Source organism: Phascolarctos cinereus, unplaced genomic scaffold (assembly GCF_003287225.1).
Source record: "Phascolarctos cinereus isolate Bilbo 61053 unplaced genomic scaffold, phaCin_HiC Scaffold_4;HRSCAF=312, whole genome shotgun sequence".
Classification (NCBI taxonomy): domain Eukaryota; kingdom Metazoa; phylum Chordata; class Mammalia; order Diprotodontia; family Phascolarctidae; genus Phascolarctos; species Phascolarctos cinereus.
Window position 1 is genome coordinate 525943240 of NW_027555847.1, and position 16985 is coordinate 525960224.

General features: G+C 34.7%; 1 pseudogene; it reads left to right on the forward strand.

Moving 5' to 3' along the window:
• The first annotated feature begins 701 nt into the window (after positions 1 to 701).
• On the forward strand, positions 702 to 2114 carry LOC110207753 (heterogeneous nuclear ribonucleoprotein K pseudogene; annotated as a pseudogene).
• The last annotated feature ends 14871 nt before the right edge of the window (positions 2115 to 16985 follow it).

Below are 16985 nucleotides of genomic sequence, written 5' to 3' on the forward strand. Positions count from 1 at the left end.
AAACATACATTAAAATTGAGTACTCACAATGGGCTTATTCTGAGAAGTATGGGTTCCTGGCTCTCCAAGAGCAGGAGATAAATATATATCCATATGCCACTGGTGAATACATTGCTGCTCTGTTTATTTTTTTAAGTGGCATAGTGAATTATGCTATGATTATGTGATGAAAGGTGATAAACCAATTTTCACCCTGAAAAAAAAGAACAGGGGGCTACTCTTATGTATGGTGATGATTATGTGGTGAAATATGGTATTTCTCAGAACCATAGTTAGAATGGACTTTCCTTTCAAACAAAGTCTCTGTAACAGATGCATAATCACACAGTTATCTGAGAATCATTCAGAATCACTCCTATTTTTAGTTTCAGAAGTCTGTGTGATTCCTTCCTAAAGGTTTGATCCTTTGTGGTGGCATGGTAATCTGCAAAATAATCTGCAAAAGCTTTAAGTCCCCAATGTTTTGACCAAAGGAATTTTTCTAAAGTCTGACTCTGTCATTCCTGTACTCAGTGAACTCCAGTGGCTCCTCATTCCCTCTAAGGGCAACTATAAAGTCCTCTAGTTTTCATTCAAAACACTTGAGAGAGGGGAGTGGAAGGCCTACACTCATTCTCTGTTTAGCTCTGATCAACTAGGGCAGTAGCTGAGTAGAAAAGAAGGTGGCCTTTTGTGATTGTCTGCCCATTTAATCTGAGAAAATGGAGACTGAGCAGCCAGAAAAAAAAAAAAAACCTTCCTCTATACTGAAAGCAATGGTGAATTTGGTAAGCCCTGCTGAAGATGTGGAGGAGGAGCAGGCCTTTAAAAGTTCTAGAAACACTGACAAAATTGTTAAACTGCTCATTTTGCTTCAAAGCAAGACTGCAGGAGCAGTGATTGGGAAAGGAGGCAAAAATATTAAAGCACTTCCTGCAGACTAAAATGCCAGTGTTTCAGTCCCAGACAGCAGTGTCCCGTGTTCATAATGAGTACCAGTGAAGATACTGAAACAATTGGAGAAATGCTGAAGAAAATCATCACTACTTAGAAGAGTGCCTGCAATTGCCATCAGCCACTGCAACCAGCTCCCACTGAAATCTGATGCTGTGAAATGCTTAAATTACAAACACTATATAAAAAACAACTTTGACTGATAGTTAAGACTGTTGATTCACCAAAGTCTGGCAGAAGGATTATAGGGGTCAAAGGTGCTAAAATCAAAGAACTTCGAGAGACATTTAGACAACAATCAAGCTTTTCCAGCAATGCTGTCCTCATTACATGAATAGAATGGTTCTTATCAGCAGAAAGCCTGATAGGGTTGTGGAGTACATGAAGACCATATTGTATCTTATATCTGATTCTCCCATTAAAGGATGTGCATAGCCCTGTAATCCCAGTTCCTATGGTGAAACCTATGACTATTATGGTTTCACCATGATGTTTGATGATCTACAAGGACACCCTATAAGATTTCCTATGAGAGGAAGAAGAAGCTTTAATAGAATGCCCTTCCCCAGTTGTGGTGGGCATCCTGTGTCCCCATCTAGAAGACATTATGAAGATATGACCCCTTGCAGAGGACCCCCACAACCTCCTCCTGGACATGGTGGAAGGAGTGGTAGCAGAGCTCAGAATCTTCCTCTTCCTCCATCACCACCATCTAGAGGAGGAGATCTTATGGCTTATGACAGAAGAGGAAGACCTAGTGACCATTATGATGGCATGGGTGCTTTTAGTGCTGATGAGACCTGAGATTCTGCAATACATACATGGAGTCCTTCAAAATGAGAGATGACTTATGAACCACAGGTTAAGAACCATGAGTTTACAGGTGGTTCTGGATATGCTTATTCCTACACAGAGGGCTATGGCTCATGTGGTGATCTTGGTGAACCCATTATGACAACACAAGTAACTATTCCCAAAGATTTGGCTACATCTGTTGTAGGCAAAGGTGGTCAGTGAATCACACACATCATGATTTTGGAGCATCAATAAAAACTGATGAGCCTTTGGAAGGATCTGAGGATCAAATTATTAACATTACAGGAACAGAAGACCATATGCAGAATGCACAGTATTTACTGCAAAACAGTATGAAACAGTATGCAGATATTGAAGGATTTTAATGCAAGATATATATATATATATGTATATATATATATATATATATATATATACATATATATTCATTTTTATAGTGTGAAGCATTATTCTGGAATGTTGTGGGTTTGTTTTTTGTTTTGTTTTCTTTTTTAAGACTAGTGAAGAGGGACAGCTAGGTGAAGCAGTGGGTACAGCACCAACCCTGGAGTCAGGAAAACCTGAGTTCACATCCGGGCCTCAAACACTTGGCACTTAACTTGCTGTGTGACCCTGGGCAAGTCACTTAACCCCATTGCCTAGAAAGAAAAAAAGATTAGTGAAGAACTGAAGGAGTTCTGCATCTTTTATTTTTTTTTAATCTGCTTCTGTTTAAAAAGCCAACATTCCTCTGCTTCATAGGTATTCTGAGTTTGACATGCAGTGAAATGTTTGCTGTTTACCAGATGTAATGGTTTACTTCCTTACAAACAAGGTGGGAAAGGGGGCACAAAACTAACACTGAAATTTTTAAAGAGCAGAAGCAAGAGTGAATTTTATTTTTGTTCATTGTTGGTGGTAAGTAATAATAATGATAATAATTTTTTGCCCCTCGTATAACTATTGTGAACCCCTTGCTTTGTGATCACTGTCATTATTGGGGGGGCAGGAGAGAAAGAGTATCAATACTCCACATGCTCCTAGCATCCATTCAAAGGAGTGTGCAGAATATAATTCTCTTTTATAAGAAATGTCTTATGATTTTTAAAATAAATTTAATGAGCTTATTTTTGGTGGTCATTTTTTAACACATTAAATCTCAAATGGATAAATATTTTCCCCTAGATAAAAACAGCACTAATTAAACACTAAATTTGATTTTCAACTCATCTGTGGATATAGGCATATAATAAGCAAATAATTCTGGTGACAACTTGATGACATGGAAGTCCGTTGCTTGGGAAGGAATTGCATCACATTCATTCGTGCAACAAGCTGGGTTTTGCAAATGCTTGCCCCTACTTGCAACAAAATTTTGTATATTAGTAATTTTGAAGAACAAACAAGCTCGGAACAGTACCACAAATTGGTGTAGGTATACACTTGAAGCCTGATTAGCATCAAGTTTTAATAAGCAGAATAACACTTAGCTATGAAAATGACTGAAGCTGAGTAAATTCTAATTATTTTTATATAATTCCTTACTTGTAGACTATAAAAACTGTCAACTTACCTAGAGCATACTAGTTAAACTTTGTGTATGTGTGTGTTTTTCCATTGTATACAGATTTGAAAGAAAGATGTTCCATTTCTCTGTTGTATGTTGGATTATGTAGAAAATGCTTGTGAACAATTCAAAATATGATTTAAAAAAACACTTCAGAACTTTGCACCAACCAAACTCTCTAGGTTTATGGCAACTTTCCACAAACTTTATGGTCTAGTTGAAGTAATTATCTTATTATTCCTCATACATGATACATCTTCCATTTACATATCTTTACACTGAATTTTTCAGAGAGTTACATGCCTGGAATGCATTCCCTTTTGAGCTTTGCCTTTCACAATCACTAGTTTCCTTCAAGATTCAGTTTAAGCTCTGTTTTTTCCCCCTAAACCCTTTCCTGATCCTCCCAGGAGCTAGTACTCTCCTCTCCCCATTTACCTGGGTCAATTATATACATATACATATACATATACATATACATATACATATACATATACATATACATATACATATACATATACATATACATATACACATACATATACATATACATATACACATACATATACGTATACGTATACATATACACATACATATACATATACACATACACATACACATACACATGCATATTATGTGTGTATATAGATAAATACATACACATGTATACATACATACTCTGTGTGTGTGTGTGTATATATATGTATATTTATACGTCATGTCTTTCCAGATAGAAAATAAGCTTTTTGATGTCAAAGATTATTTCTCTTTTTTCCTTATATCTCTTGGGTCTCTATCAGTGCCTGACATACAGTTGCATTTAAAATTTTTTTTTGTTTATTGGTTCTGCTATGAAAGAATCTAAGCCTGCATAAACAAAGTCAAAATTCAACATCATTGTCTACAACCTATGTAGCCAGGGTCCCTGGTCTTTGGTTTGTATACAACCAGTGTAGATCTACCTGTATGTTTGAATAAAGGGATTAAGAGACCTGCTTGCTCTATTTGCAAATAGCACAAATCTGAGAAAAATAAACAACTTGTCTGATAGATACAAAAAGGTTTTGATAATATAGAATAAGCTAAGTTTAATAAGACAAAATTAACCTTAATGTAAAGTTCCACAAAGTTTCAAAAAGTCATCTTTAAAAGTATAGAACTAAAAAGGTCCAGTGGAAGGAGAAGGGGTGGCAAGGGGAAAAGCTTACTAGAAGTTTTAATGGGTGGCAAGTAAAATAGGAGTTATCAGTGTGACATGGTAACTGGAAGGAGTAATCATGTTAGTTTTGCCTGAGGATGCCTCAAAACATAGTGTACATAATGAGTGATGTAAGAATTCTGCTATATTCTGCCCTGTTCAAATCATATTTGGAGTGCTTGTTCAGGTTTGGGAAACACCTTTTTGAAAGGATATAAGTAACATGGAGCTCAGTTATAAGATGGTTGCCAGAATAATGAAAGGATTGGAGACAATAACATATAGATCAGAGAGAGGAAGTTAGAAGAGAGAGAGAGAGAGAGAGAGAGAGAGAGAGAGAGAGAGAGAGAGAGAGAGATGCTCAATGGCTCTATTTTCCTCCTTTTTCCCCCACCCTATCCCTGTAACTCCTTCCCTTTCCTTCCCCACTTACCTCAAGAGTAGAGAAGTAAAAAAAAGAAAAGAAAAGAAAAGAAAATTATAACCTATTTTTGGATTGTTTTGATAACAAATTTGCATGTCAAGTGAAACAAATTCCCACATTGGTTGTGTTGAAAAATGCCATATATTTTTATATGCCTTTTATATCTTGAGTCAATCACCTCTTTGGTAAGAGGTAGGTTACATGCTTCATCATTAGTCTTCAGCAGTGTTAGGTGGTAATTGAATTTATCAGAGTAAAGTCTTTCTAAGTTATTTTTCTTTATAATGTGTTTATTATATAAATTATTCTCACTTCTCTGCCTCAATTCAGAAAGATCTTAGGTTTCTTTGAAAACATTCATTTCATCATGTCTTACTATGAAATAATATTCCATTATATTCATATACCATATTTTGTTTAGCCAATACCCAATAGATGGATGTGTCTTTAGTTTTGCTTGCTACTAAAAAAACTACTCTTTTTTTGGGTACATATGGGTTCTTTTCCTGTTCCCTTGATGCCCTTGTGCATAGGTTTAATAGTGTATAGACGGCTCAAAAAGTCTGAAAAATTTAGTGTCTTTGAGGAATTAGTACCAAATTTCTTTCCAAAATGTATTGATCAATTCGTAACTCCACCAAACAACAATGCACGAGTGTGCTTATTCTCCTAAATGCCCTACAACATTTGTCATTTTCTTTTTTTGTTATCTTTTCCAATCTGATGGATATTGAGTGGAACCTCAGTTAAGTTTTAATTTGCATTTCTCTAATTATTAGTGATTTGGAGCATTTTTATACATCTGTTGGCATCTTGGACTTCTTCCAAATGGAAGAATAAATAGATCAGTTTCTCTGAAATGCCAAGTGCATGGGGAAAAATATTTTTTTAAAAGTCTTCAAAGATAGTCTGGGGCCAAAAAGTAAAAGCTTTTTAATGGTAAATAGAAAACTTTTTTTCTATATTTTATTTTAGAAACCAAAAGGAGTTCCTGAAAGCTTTGTTGAGCAAGGAGGTGACATGGTTAGCTTGTGCCTTAGGTATATGAATTGATAAGTGAGTGAAAATTCACATAACACACTATAACTGTCTAGCTCTATAATCAGGGCCTCTCTAACCAACCTTCTTATTAACCTCACCCCTGTTATACGCAGACACACACACCCACACCCACACACACCCACACACACACACACACACACACACACACACACACACACACAAACACACATAAACTTTTCCAATTTTTTTACACTTTACATCCCATCCAGCAACCTCACCCTTTGATCTAATGACATTTGACTGCTTTTCATTCCTCAAACAATACACCCCATCTCCCAACTTCAAGACCTTTCTCTGGCTGTCCCCCATGTCCTTTAATACTCTCCCTCCTATCTCCTGTCTCCTGTCTTCCTTGGCTTCATTTAAGTCACAGCTAAAATCCCACCATTTACAAGAAACCTTTCACAATTCCCCTTCCCTCTGTTGATTATTTCCAATTTATCCTGTATGTAGCTTATTTGCACATTGTTGTCTGCATGTTGTCTGCCTTATTAGACTATGAACTCTTTTAGAGCAGGGACCATCTTTTGGCTTTCTTTTTATCTCTAGCACTTAGCATACAGCCTAGAACATAGTAGGGATTTCATAAATGTGCATTTACTGACTGTTTAAGGAAAATTAGTCTACTATGGGCAAATAGTTTTGGTAAGAGGAAGCAGAATCTAAACTCAAAGAAACCATTCACTGAGGAGAGACTTAAATTGATGAAGTGGTTGGGCATGGGGATAAAGAAGAAATTGCTTTTAAAGACATTGAGAGCCACTATAAGAAAATGTTTCAGATTCCTTTCTAGTGTTCTCTGAGAGCCAGAAAGATTTCCAGAGACTAATCCTTCTAGTCTGGTACAATTATTCTGCTTAGCTTTGTCAGTTAGCCCTGGGGCTGAGCATTCCTCCTTGCCGGTGAGGAAAATTTATAGAACACACTATATCTAGCTTGTGGTAGAAACATGGGCCTCCCCACATAAGCTCCTCCCTCAAATTCCCTACTCCATATGTCTTTTTCTTTTGCATTAAGAATAGCAATTAAATTCACATTACCATTACTGTTGGTAAAGTTATAACAATTTACTGCCCATGGGCTCTCACCATCCCTGTTATTTCTTAGTCTGAGACTATCTTCTCTGGTCCCCATTCCACTATACATGTTGTACCTTCTTATACAACAATAAGCATGGTGAGGTCAGGTAGTGTGGCACTTTTGTATTTATATAACCAATGCACAGAATAGACACAGTTAACACTTAAAATGTTGGTTCAATTCATTCATTCATTATCTTTTTTTTTAAAGGAAATATAACTAATCACCTTTGGTATCCCTGTTTTTCCCAAAAGCACAATCCTAAATGATTTTTGGTTATTTTCAAGTCAAATTCATCTTTAAAAGAATGAGAATTTGCTATCAATGAAAATGTTCAAAGGGATATGGGAAAGATACCCTTGGGGATTGGAAGAATTCCATAAATATTTTAAGTAATTGTAGCATCATTGGAATGAATATGGAGTTTCTTAAAGAGAGTGCTGAGAAGAGGTTGATGTGTGCTTATGTTTTGTTATTTTTGTTGGAAAGGTCATTCATATTACTAGAGAGGAGAGCACTTGTACACAGTAATGGAGGGAGATTGTATTTCACATTCCTATACTCCTTGAACCATTGGCAAAGGATTTGATCTGGTAGCATATGCCTAGTCAAGAAAATGACAAAAAGTTTTAACAGTATGTTGTAAGTAAGAAGTAAATACAAAGTATTCCAAAAGTCTTAGTGCAGTTTTCTTCTACTAAAGCTTACAACTGCACTAAGACTTTTGGGACACTGTATATTGCTTCCACTCCTAGTCTCAGCCCCCAACCCCTTTCTAAAAGACTTTATGAGTTCAGGTTCAATTCCCACTTCTGTGCATTTAATTGGCTGAACTGTCTCCCAGGAGTCAGAGAAGCAGTAGAAAACTCTGTTAAAGCTTAATGAATGTGTGGCATAGTACACACTTCAGAAGAAAAAGGTTAAGTTGGAAAAAAATTGTATATTATTGTTGGTGTTTGTTCATGGGGGAAGCTTGGAAGAGGAAAAACAAACAAACAAACTTCAAGGGGTTTGGATAAACAGTGGCTAAACCCTTGGCTCTTCAGTGCTTATTTGGACTTTGTAAGGTTTGACTATCACTTGTAATTACACTGATCAAAAGCATCGGGGGTTCTGTTGTGCATTTGCTAGGGCCTGGGACTTTTTAACGAATCTGAAAAAGATTTTCTTTGTTTTCTTAGGCCTCTCTAAATAAGTACAGAAGCCTGTTAGAATCAATTACTAGATGGAATTTTATCAGATATTAGGGTGATCCACTGCCTTCTAAATTAAAAAAAAAAGTCAAACTCTGCAGGAGTTACACTATGCATTATTTATAAAGAACAGGTCTTTTTATCAAACAGGCCTTAATTAGGATGTGATATCTGGTAATAAAACAAGGAAAACTCAATTCCATATTACATTTGTTTTAATGGCTTTGTTACTGTGCTATTGCCTGGCTCTTTGGTCTCATATTCAAACAAAAATCCATATTTTTGAAGTCACTTATATTTTTTATGCTTTCACAGTAGTATAGAAACACGTATTTTTCTCTTCCAAAATATGTATTTACACATCAAATAAATAAGTTAAATATAAAAATCAAGTTACAAAATAACTTTTCAAAATGTCTGTTATGCCCTATTTTTTTAACCTGATGTTTCCTGACTAAAGTAAGGAACTCTAGGTAAGAATGCTGTCCTTTTTATCTAATTCATCAAATCTCATAAAGTAGCCTTTAGCATTGAGAGGTTAAATAACTTGCCCACGGTCTTACAAAACCAATGTGTGAAAAAGGTAGAACTTGAACTCAGGGTTTCCTAACTTCTGGTCTCAACCAACTAATCCAGGCTACCTTGAATACAATGTATATCTTGGTTATATCACGTCCTCTTTATAAAGAATGATATAGAATTCATCTTTCACTGTCATATTGAAAGCCTGCATTAGAACCTTTATACTATCCTGTGAAGGTAGAGTTGTAACTTACTCTCATTTTACCAATATCTATAGGTGTGCTGGAATCCTATTGTTAAATTTTTATTGACAGCAATAATATCTCAAAAATTGGCAAATGTTACAAATCAGGGTTTGCCTTACTGTTTTGGTGATTGTGAATGAATAAAGTGAGGTAGAATATATCTAGAATGGAGAAAGTGAGGTAGAAATTAAACTTAAAAGCATGGCATTTGTGGAAGGAGTTTCCTCACTGAGTGTTCCCTACGCCATAATAGGTACAATTTTCCTCTCTTTCTAGTTTTCTCCTCTTTCTTTTTGTCCTTGCCTGTGTCTATGTGTCTGTCTATCTAAACACAAGATCATAGATTACAACTTGAAAGACATTTTGAAGTTAACTTGACCAGACTCTTCATTTTACACATGATCTAATTGAAGCCCAGAGATGCTAAATGATCTGGCCAAGAAAATACAGCTAGGAAGTGGAAGACAAGGAATTTGACTATAAATCTTCTGACTCCAGGCTCATTTTTGTTTCAAGATCCATTGCCCCATAGATAGATAGACACATATATAGAAGGACAGAGACAGATTGACAGACATACAGACAGATTATCAGATAGATTAATAGATAGACAGAAACAAATAGACAGATATAGAGACATGGATAGATAGACAGATAGGATAGACAGACAGATAAACATATAGACAGAGAAAGATAGGTAAATAGATACAAAGACAGACAGAGAAACCAAAACAGACAGAAAGATAGACAGTCAGGTTGATGATAGGTAGATAGATAGATAGATAGATAGATAGATAGATAGATAGATAGATAGAGACAGACAGACAGACAGACAGACAGACAGATGGACAAGCAGACTTTTTTTCTCTTAGGAGAAAATTTGTAGCATGCATCACAATAAAAAATAAGTTTCATATTTCTAGGTCAAAGAAAATAACATATGTAGGACCAGTAAAAATAACGTTTACTTTTGAATAAGATTCCTACAATTTTATTAGAAAAAAAAATTTATGGACTTTAAAATACTACTGTTGAATCACCAAATTGAATTGAATGTTGTCTCCTAATTTGTATAATACCCATTTTCTTTCTTTCTATCTATCTATCTATCTATCTATCTGTAGATCTATCATATATAGTAATTATATATACAACAGTCTACAATTGCATCTATTTTAAATTACTGTATTTATTCCTTAATAAAATATAAAAAAATACATAAAATACTAATAATCTCTTAGGTAGGTACACAGAATGTGATGTTTAACAGATTTAACAGTTAACCAAATTATAAATCCATTTTTCCTCAATATACTTGTTTTTTAAAATATATACAATACACATAATCTTTTATGAAATGTTTTATACAAAACACACAATTGAATTTCATTCAAAATTGAATTCAATTCCATTTTATGTGGTTACACTGCATAAAACATTGTACTAGCAGATGAACAAGTAAGAAGACAGAAGCAAGTACAGATGAATGTTTGATGAAATTGGGAGAGGATTGAATGTACTTTATGTAACAACAACAGCAACAATAATAGTCATTTAGAATCATGTCCTTGCCACTTGAAATTGTAAAAAGGTTATTTTTTAGGATCCCAGACTTAAATTTTGTTAAATATTATTCGCTATAATGGGGGAAGCTGAGCAGCATTTTGCAGCTTCTGGGTACCTAAAGAGACATCAACTGGTTAGAAAATCCTGAAATACTATTCTTTGTAATGAGGTGGGAACAAATCTTGTACTATCAATATAGACATCTACATTTCCTTAAGAATTCTTCAAATAATAGTACTGGAACTAGTTATCATTAAAAAATAAAACTACTCTCCATAACCACCTAGTCATGATATTGATCAATACACATAGTTAAGAAAACTTTTTATAACTGGGAAGAGAAATGAGAGTGATGCAAGCAAATCATGAAAAACAAGTCAACAGCTTGCTAAAGGACACCCAAAAAAATACTGAAGAAAATAACACCTTAAAAAATAGCCTAACCCAAATGGCAAAAGAGGTCCAAAAATACCCTAAAAAGAAAAATTGGCCAAATGGAAAAAGAAGTCCAAAAGCTTACTGTAGAAAATACTTCCTTAAAAATTAGGATAGAGCAATTGGAAGCTAGTGACTTTATGAGAAATCAAGACACTGTAAAATAAATCCAAAAGAATAAAAAATTAGAAAACAATGTGAAATATCTCACTGGAAAAACAACTGACCTGGAAAATAGATCCAGGAGAGAGAATTTAAAAATTATTGGACTATCTGAAAGCCATGATCAAAACAAGAGCCTAGACATCATCTTTCAAGAAATTATCGAGGAAAACTGCCCTGATATAGTAGAACCAGAGGGAAAAACAGAAATTGAAAGAATCCACAGATCTCCTGAAAGAGATCCCCAAAGGAAAACTCCTACAAATATTATAGCCAAATTCCAGAGTTCCCAGGTCAAGGAGAAAATACTACAAGCTGCCAGAAGGAAACAATTCAAGTACTGTGGAAACACAATCAGGATAACACAAGATTTTAGCAGCTTCTACATTAAAGGACCGCAGGGCATGGAATATAATATTCCAGAGGGCAAAGGAGATAGGATTACAACCAAGAATCACCTACCCAGCAAAACTGAGTATAATCCTTCAGGGGAAAAAAATGGTCATTCAGTGAAATAGAGGATTTTCAAGCATTCCCGATGAAAAGATGAGAGCTGAATAGAAAATTTGACTTTCAAATACAGGACTCAAGTGGAACATGAAGAGGTAAACAGGAAAGAGAAACCATAAGAGATTTATTAAGATTGAACTGTTTACATTCCTGCATGGAAAGATGATATTTATAACTCATGAGACCTTTGTCAGTAATAGGGTAGTTGAAAGAAAAAAAAAATTATAAGTATGTATAGATAGAATAGATAGATAGATAGATAGATAGATAGATAGATAGAGGGCATAGGGTGAGTTGAAGATTAAGGGATCATGGGGCAGCTAGGTGGCACAGGGGATAGAGTACCAGCCCTGAAGTCAGGAGGACCTGAGTTCAAATCTGGCTTCAGACCAAACACTTGACACTTACCAGCTGTGTGACCCTGGGCAAGTCTCTTAACCCCAATTGCCTAAAAAAAAAAAGATTAAGGGATCATATCTGGAGAATAAAATTAAGGAATGAGAGAGGATGATATTTGTAGAAGAAGAAAGGGAGAGGTAGAATGAGATAAATTATCTCACAAAAAAAACCAGAAAAGTCTCTTACAGTGGAGGGGAAGCAGGGGAAGGTGAGAGGGAATGAATGAATCTTTTTCTCGTAGGATTTATCAATTCAATTGGGTATGGAAATCTGTCTTACCCTACACAAAAATAGGATAGGAATGGGACAAGAGAGCAGGGGGATGATAGAGAGGAGGGTGGATTGGGAAAGAGGGTAATCAGAAGGAAATACTTCTGAGAAGGGAAAGGGTCAAAAGAAAGAATAGAATAAATGGGAGGGCAGGATAGCATTAGGGGAAATAGAGTTACTTTTTCACAACATGTCTACTATGGAAGTCTTTTGCATAACTGCACATGTATAACCTATATTGAGTTGTTTGCCTTTTCAATTAGGGTGGATGGGGAGGGAGGAAGAGAGAAAATTTGAAACCTATAGTTTTAAAAAACATATGTTTAAAAAAATGTTTTCACATGCTCCTGGGAAATAAGAAATACAGGAGATGGGGTATAGAAGACTATCCGCCCTACAGGAAAATAGAAGGGCAAGGGGATAATAGAAGGGTGGAGAGATAGAAGAGAGGACAGACTAGGGGAAGGGATATTCAGAATGCATGCCATCTTGGGTTGGAGGGAGGGGTGAGATGGGGCAAAAATTTGGAACTCAAAAACTTGTGGAAATGAATGTTGAAAACCAAAAATAAATAAATTTATATTTAAAAAAAAAATAAAAGAAAAAAAAAAGAATGACTTTTTACATAGATGTTGCCATAGCAATGTTAAACCCCAAACTACATAGATTTAAGCACTTTCAAAACATGGAGACCTACCAGAAGAAATTAGAACTATGGGATAAAATTATGAGGCATGAAATCGTCCTCATTGTATTGTCTGTTACTGGAGCTGCCCAGAAGATGCTTTCAGTGAGCCTGTATCACAAAACTTTCATTTAATTACAAAAAGTATTCAGTTTATCCACCTGTGCAATAGTTTACAAAACATTAAATATACAAATAACATGATAACAACTTCCCCTGGAAGTATTTCCACTTTAACTTCATAAAAAAGATAAGAAAACTGAGATATCAGCGATAATATTAATGATGAGAGTGAAGATGACAACAAAGAAACTGTAGAAAGTATGTGACACGACACCAGCCACAAAAATTTAGCACCTACCAAACATTTCTCAAAATATGACTTATTGCCTAGAATTATACCTCTGAATTTTTCTCCTTCATAAACTGAGGTTGGCAAAATGCTGTACTACAAATATAAAACAAACAAAAAACCTTGAGAATTTTAGTGAATGTTAGAACCACATCATTAGCATCAACTGAGATGTTATTCACAATGGCTGAGAAATAACATTGATACATAAATATTTCAAACATAGAATATTTAACAGATGTCAATGTGGAAAATATTTATAATGTCTAAGATATATGTCTCATAAAAGCTTTTAAAATATAAAAAAAAAATCTGGCAGAAGAAAACAAAATTATGTGGAAACAATTTGAAGGGCATATTATCCCTACAGTGGTGTCTGCTACTAAAGTTGTCTTTAGGATACTTTCTATGAGCCTGTTGTTAACAAAAGACCCTCAGGCTTAGGTCCAAAAAGGGACCTGAAATGAAACAGAGTCTAATTACTGTTTATAAAAGCATTTATTTTCTGAGAAGAGCTTGCACAAGCAGAGCAGAGAGAAAGAGGGATCTCAGCTGCTCAAAGGGGAGTGAAAGAAAGGAGAGATAATATAGTTTTTAGAGACTTTCAGCCAAGAGTGGGGATTAAGTGAGAAGACATCTATAGACATAATAAGCCAGGCAACAGGATGTTTAGAAATATCAAAGCAAGTTCTTGAGTCTGTAGGTTCTGCTCAAGGTTGCCCTTGAGTTGTTTAAGGCTGGTTCTGTGGTTTCTGGCAGTTACAACATCTCCAAATTTGGCTAGAATTCACTTGCAAGAGATCACTAGTATGTAAAGAAGAACTGAGTTTCAAAAATCCTTCTGATTATCTGGTTGTTGTGTATTCTCATTGTCCTGCTACTGTAAAAGAGGAGAAGCTCCAACATATCTAACAACTTATTACAGTTGTTACAGAGCCCATGTCCACAGAGCAAAGATGATGTATTCTTATTGTCAATATATATTCTGTATATTCTTATGTATGTACATAGTTTCCCATGATAGAATGTTAGCTCCTTGACAGCAGGGATTTTCTTTTTTTTTTTTTTTTTGGTCTCAGTATCCCTTAGCACTTAGCATGAGGCATGGTACATAACTGTTGATAAATTCACGTGTTTATATTGTGTTGTTATTCAACTACAAAAAGCAGTTATATTATTCCCCTATTTAATAGGCTGTAGAATAGTAAATATAAAATAGTAGCAAGATAGTGACACAGCCCTGACCTATTCCTATCTGAATTCCATTGTAAAAGATGAGATAAACAAGGGAATAATAACAACAAATTCACTTCTACAAAGCTCTTTGAAATTTTCAAAGTGCTTTACAAATCACTTTATTTGATTCTTGTAACAAGTCTGTGAGGCAAGTAAAGTTATTATCCTCATTTTATAGATAAGAAAATTGAAATCTAAAAAATTTGTAGCTTGCTCTGTGCCATGCAAATAGCACATATCTCTCCGACTTAAGGCTCACCACTATGTCCTTCATACCACAATGCTGATCATTGTAATTAACTATCATTACAAAAACACAATTAATTATAATTGTCCCTATTTATAATGTCTCATAAAAATACTGTAGTAAATGAATGAAAAAACACATATTAAGGGCTGTATGCAAAGTGCTATTCTGAGCTCTTCATATATAGATAGAAAACTAACAGTTCCTCTTCTTAAGGAGTTCACATTCTAGTTGTGAGAGTCAACATACATAAGAGATTTCAGCTGCACATCAGACGGAAAGGCAGTCCAGTAGTTCATAGGGTGCAGTAGCAAAGTAGGTGGTAACATACCTAGTTCAGCACCTTTTCCAATAATAAAACCATTTCAGTTTCTGTGTTTAACCATTTGACTATGCAAGGCCTATAAAAATCTCTTCTTTTGGAAATTATGAAAAGAAACATAATAAACTACATCTTTAGAAACACAGAATTATAGTCACTAGAGATCTAAGTGTGGACCAATCCATACTCAAAATAAATCCCTACTCTACCACTTAAAACAATTTGAGATCTAGCCTCTTCTTGAAGATCTAGATACACACACAAACACACACACACACACACATTGAGATATTATGTTTTAGAGCATTAGGAAAATCAAATATGTATTTCTTAGGCCCACAGAAATCTCTGTTCAAACTGGGAAGAAAAGCCAAATCCACAGACAGATATGCTTTTGAATAATACTCAAGTTTCAGACACTTGGAGAATAAAACCAATCAATACAGCCTGGAAATGTTGATGGCCTCAGGATTGTGACTGTAGAACCAGGAGAAATGGAGATGCAGACAGGTTGCCTGGTCTAGGCAACCTCTTCCTTACCTAATATCCCCATTGTTGGCACATTTATTGAATAAAGGGCATCCATAGAACTTAGAAACAGTGAAAAAACTTAGTTTCCCTACATTGAGCTGGAGGCAAAATAATTTCTCCACACATCTTGCTGACATACATTTCTTCATTATGTATAGCTACCAACATTCAATACTGATGTATAATAAGATACATTGTACCTGATTATTTTGGTATTTTATTTTGGCCAGTTGGAAAACCATCTTAGCTCCTGCATAAGTGACAAGTAAAATTCAAGACATGCAGTATGAGTCTGCCACATAATAAGATAAAAAGCATCAGATTAAGATTTGGCTCTATTGCATCAATTTGCAGACCAATAATAAAAACACTTTCTGTTCTCCATATAATATTAAGCTAATTCATCTCTTATTACTTAAAAACCATATATTAGATATATTTCAAAATTGATGTAGCTGACCACAGTTACCAAAAATAACTCAGGAGATGTTCTAGTTTCAACTGAAAAAAGATTTGGCAGGAATTTCCTTGAAAACTATAGAATTAACTTCTAGTTGTTTTCTATTTAAAAAAAAAAGAACTCACATGTTTAACAGAGTATGAAATCATTATATTTAATTGAATTTCAATTTTTTCCAATACATTGGAAGTTAAATTCAATTTTGGCAATTGCTGAATTATGTGAAAATGAACACAACCTTTTTTTTAATGTTAAATACTTTTTATTTCAACATTAGGGTATTTTCTGTCATTCTAATTGATGAGAAGAAAACAAATGAAGTATTATTACAACTTTTAAAAATTTAAATTAGTACAACAAAGCAGTATCATAATGTGTTTCTTCATGATAAAGAGCAGCCTGACATTCTGGATATAGTGCTAGGCCTGGAGACAGGAAGCCCTTGGTTCATTTCAAGTCTCAGAAACTAGGTTTGTGGGAAAATCACCTAACTTGTCTCAGGCTCAGTTTCCACATCTATAAAATGAAGATAATAATAGCACCTAACTCACGACATTATTGTGAGGATCAAATTAGATAGTATGATACTTGTAAAGTGATTTAACTTAAAAAGTTATATTAATATTGACTATATTTTTTATAAATACTTAATTACCTCTGGCACTATGGAAACTGGCATATTACTTACTCTATCAGAATCTTTTTCCTCATATAAAAAAAACACCCCTATTGTCTACCTCAGAGTTGTCATGAGGCTGAAATGAGACAATGTCACCAAAGCACTATCTAAA